This window comes from Sminthopsis crassicaudata, chromosome 4 (genome assembly GCF_048593235.1).
Source record: "Sminthopsis crassicaudata isolate SCR6 chromosome 4, ASM4859323v1, whole genome shotgun sequence".
Lineage (NCBI taxonomy): Eukaryota > Metazoa > Chordata > Mammalia > Dasyuromorphia > Dasyuridae > Sminthopsis > Sminthopsis crassicaudata.
Genome location: NC_133620.1, coordinates 20435711 through 20440604, shown reverse-complemented (window position 1 = coordinate 20440604; position 4894 = coordinate 20435711). Strand labels below are relative to the sequence as shown.

Below are 4894 nucleotides of genomic sequence, written 5' to 3'. Positions count from 1 at the left end.
GGGGTCTGATAGACAGGACACTTGGTGTAGCTTTTAGCCCCAAGTTTGTGTAAACTAGGCCCCAGGATCAGTCCCTCCAAAGCCATCTTGAGGCTTCATAGACTAGTATGAAGTCTATTCAAGTTTTCTTATCTTGCTAAATATGGAGAGCTCTGAACCCTGTACTATGAAGGATGAGAAAATATTCTAGGATAAACTCAGACTTGTAGCATTAATCTTAAAATCCTAGGATTCATCTCCATCAAAATCCAGTTATTTTAAGATTTCTAACCAAAATTAAAAGATAGGGGTTTTTTGTTTGTTTCTGGAGCATTTACATTGCTTCAAAGGAAAGTATAACCACTAGGAATTAGGTAGAAGTCCTACTTCTGACACTAGTTGTGTGATCGTGGACTAGTCACTTTGTTCTAATTTTGTTTTCCATTACTTAAAGCATCTTTCTAAACAAAGTTCTGATTTTCAGTGGTAGAGACGTTCCTCATCCAGAAATACTCTCATACAATTGAAATCCCAAGTACAAATTCTAACCCCATTTAAGAACTAGAAAAGGCAAGCAGCTCAAAAATGGGCTGTACCCTGGGCCTTCACAATATTTGCCTTGGCTTGCCTGCCACTGGAATATGATCATTCTGGAAGAGAGTGAGGCAGACAGCTTCCTGCTATTTTGCCTCACATTCAATTCATACACAAGTCAAGACATCACTTCATAATGATCTTCAAAAAGGAAGAATAAACAGACTGCAGGAAAAAGGTCAATAGGACAAGGAAATAGAATTTGCCTTATTTGAGCAGATTCTCATTGTGTTATCTATGAGAGTTCTTTTACTCATCAGAAAGGTATCAATCAGTGCAGCGAGGTCAAACCTTGAACCTTTCATTCCAAAGAAGGAATTTTTCTTCACTGGGGAAATAATTTTAAGAACTTTTGTGGATCTACATTGTTGTAAAGATATATTTGTAGCATATTGTCTGAAGAGAAAAGGAAATCATCATTCACTGTTTATACTATCAGAAGCATTCAAGGAAAATTCTTCCATAGGATGTGATCCTAGGATCGAGTTCTTATAGAAGAATATCAAAAAGTCCGCCTGTTCTCAGAGTGCAGGGAAGGGGAATGGTCTCGACCACTGTGACCCCCTTAGAAAGGCAGACTACAAATGACAACGTACAAGGGCCAGGGTCTACAAAAGGAGACCATTATAACATTGTCAGTAGTCTCCTGCTAATACTTGTGTATCACTTTACATGTAGATAGGGCATAGCATCCTAGGAGTATAAACCTAGAGCCTCGAAGACTGGTTAAGGTTTCACGGTGGTGAGTGATGGATTCTGTAGGGCTTCTTCATGAGTCTTGATCAGATATCGGGCAAGGGCAAGTCACCTCATTAAATATAAAGGGAAAGGGTAGAAAATAGATAGGAGATGGCTGGTCTCCTATACCACTTGGTTTGCTTCATTCAAAGCTTAACATGAATACTAGCCTGCTTCTATCAGTGGCAGCAGCAGGTGGACACACACTATCACCCTCTGCCTTTCCAAAGTGAACACGGGCCCACTTATCCACTTCAAAGTCTCAGACTTCATCTATGATCCCTTCAAGCACAAGCTATTATCACTAAATACAAACAAGTCTGATTCATGGGAGGGGGTTGAGGGAGATAGAAAGGCTGGTTATGGAATTGGATCAAGGCCTGTTCCATGGAGGGAAGGAGTGCAGCTTTCACCAATTAAAGCTGCTTATTTAACATACAGCTGTCCCTAAAGCCATCACTTTGGTCCCTCCCTAACTAGGAGGCCATTAATTCAACTGCAGTCTTGTGTCCTCCCTAGGCTAGTGTGTATTTTCCCTGGTAAAGGAAGTAAATCTCCCTGACATCGTCACAGGATCACCTTTGTTTTCTGGTGGAATACTTGCCAGAATATTCCTTGATAAGAGCATCCTTCCCTTGGAATATGGTTACGCACCAGAGAGTTAGTATGGCTTTGCAAAGTGCCAAGGAATAGTCAATTTTTCTGACAAGTCCAGGAACAAAATAAGGAACTCTACAAGATATTCATTAGTCTGACCACGGGACTGTCATCCTGTCAGTTGAAAGCTTGTGGAGAGCAAGGCTGGTGGCCTATCCCAGGCTGCTCTTGGGGATTTCCTGTGACTACCTCTCCTCGACTCTAGGCAGAGAATGGCTCATTTCCCTTTAACCATTGTCCAACACAAAGAAACAAGATATAACAGAGACAATTCTTCAACGTTAAGATGTAGATGAGCCTTTTTCAGAAACTGGTTTTAGACAAGCATCTGCTGCCGGTGAGTTTAAGAATGTGAAATTTACTCATGTTTTCTCAAATCATAGCAGTGGTCTGTTTTATATGCATAAGATCACTGGAGAAAAGTAGATTTTGTAAAGAAGCAACAGTAAAATATGACAGACTTCATGAAAGAAAGTATGGCATCTCAGAAGGTAAACCTTATGTGAATTAAAGGCATCGGCCAAAGTGCCTGGGGGACAGTGCCCAAATTTTACACCTCCCAAAGAAGAAAACATTAGATCAGGTGGAATTATGAGCAAAGGACTTTTTTTTTTAATTTCTTTGTCAACTGGTACTGGATGAATCTGGTCAGAAAGAAGAGCCCTCATCAGCAATAACAGACAGTGGCCTGGAGGCCTAACAGGAACATTTTCATTAGGAAGCAACTGTGGGTCTGCTGTTAATTCAGAGAGTGTTTCCCAAGTATTAAAAGCGAATATATTGGGGGCGAGTCATGGGGCTTACATGGGAAACATGTTTGCTTATTTTGTAGCTGATCTAGAGTGACCTTAACAGCAAACCTAACCAAATCAGATCTCAGTTCAGTCAGCCCCAATATAAAGCCACTTTATAATAAATGTAGAACAAAGTGCTACAGGAATTAAAAAAAAGTGTATTTTTATTAATCTGCATGATCACCAAGCCAGAAAATAGAAAGTGCCTGGCCCCAAATAAATCATTAAGATCTTTATTTGTGTCATTGAGGGAGCACCTTGCTTCCAATAGTTATGATTCCAAATACTTAAGAGTTTTCAGAAATAGGTTACAAAATGAACATGGAAAGCTAGTAACATGAGAACTCTAAAACAGAGGATGAGTTTTATAGTATGTTTTGAAAAAGTTCTACTACTAGCATTTTGCAAAAAGATGTCTGCCATTTCTACTCAAAGTCAAAACCTGGTAGGAAACAATGTCCTTGTTGATGAATCCAGTGTTGTCAAATGAAGTATTATAACTGTTATAATTTTGAAATATATTATCATTGTATTTAATGTATTGCTTTATTTTGCTAAGTGTTAGCACTGAGGATTGTTATTTTTAATAACACTACCATGATTTCTAAAAGAAAAATACAAAAAAGAAAGGAAAAAGCTTGTGGAAATCAATTGGATTGCCTGGAGTTCCTGTCTCTTGTGACAACATGTCTGATAGGTTCTGGATACTGGACGATGCTCTTAGGCTTTCCTAGTTACCAACGGAGAGGAACAGGGCTGTGTGCTCACACCCGTGGTCAGCAATGTTGTCAGATGCCTTCAACAAGGATGAAAATAGCATCCATGTTAACTCTCACTAACAGTGAATTAAACTTGAAGAGGCTGCAAGCTAGGATTAGAGACAGTTGGTACATGACATTGCTTGCAGATGATTGTGCACTTAATGCATCAGAGACAGAGGCAACACGATATAGATAGATTCTCTGCTGTGTATGCTAATTTTGGGCCCGAACTCAGCGCCTTGTAAGAATCCTTTGTTTCAAGTTCAAAGTCAATGGAACTGAGAGACAATAGTTATCTAATTTAGCATGGCTCAGTATGATTGATTTAATCCTACAAAGAAATGTTATGGGCCTGAACTTGAAACATGATACTAAGCGGAATTGAGGAGACATTGGTTAGATTTAGTTTAGCATCGATTTAATCCTACCAAAAATAATGGTTTCTTGGTGATATGATGATTGGTTTGTACTCAGTTTGGAGCATATTAGGAGGAGTTCTCAGGGCCAGAAAGGACAAGTGCACTAGAAACTCTTGGAGTCCGAGACAGATTCATTCCATCATCCACCTTTGTTGTGGCTGGGGGCTGAAGCACAAAGCTTTGTAAGTCGGGGAGATTCAGAAGCCAGACGGGAGCTCAAGCTCTCGGAACCAAGGCCAGACAAAGGCTCTCCAGAAAGATGCCCAGCCCCAGGAAGGAGATAAAGGATCTGGTCCATACAAAAGCTAATGGGGCCGCAGAAAAGGAGACAAGACTTGGAAAGAGACAAAGGAGTTGGACTTTAACCCCTGGCTACTAAGGTGGTGATTACTGAACTGAAATGAAGGCTGCCTCCAGAGAATCCAAGAAAACCTCAACAGAGAACATTACATTGTAGAGAGAATATTACAGTTCTCCACTGTACCACCCATCCATGGAACTATTTACTATAACTGATGGAGAACTTTTGAATGCCATATATACATTTACCTTGGTGGTTTAATTCTAAGGATATTTACATAGGGTATTTTGGGTTAATCAGCAGTTTTGGGCTGATTAACCTTAGTAGCACACAGCATACCCTATCCTTAACAGGGAGGCCATTTTGACTCTTCAAACATGAAGGAAAAGAAATAGTCAGCCATCATCTTCCCAGGTCCTCCAGGGAACACAAGGGCCACAGAATTATGGTTCACATAGGTCCTTTTATAGAGGGGCAAAGGCCCATGCAGCAGGAGGGCTAGACAATGGGAGGGTTGTAATCACAGTATCATTTTCTGTCTTTTCAAAGTGTACAAGTGCCCCCATGTTACTTGTAGAACTATGCCCCCCCAATCACAACTGACCTAGGAAGACCTTGAACATACTTCTGCATCAAAAAGAAATCGTAATA

General features: G+C 40.2%; 1 pseudogene; it reads left to right on the top strand.

The window, feature by feature from the left end:
- Window positions 1-2117: 2117 nt before the first annotated feature.
- Window positions 2118-2961, top strand: LOC141540556 (fructose-2,6-bisphosphatase TIGAR pseudogene; annotated as a pseudogene).
- The last annotated feature ends 1933 nt before the right edge of the window (window positions 2962-4894 follow it).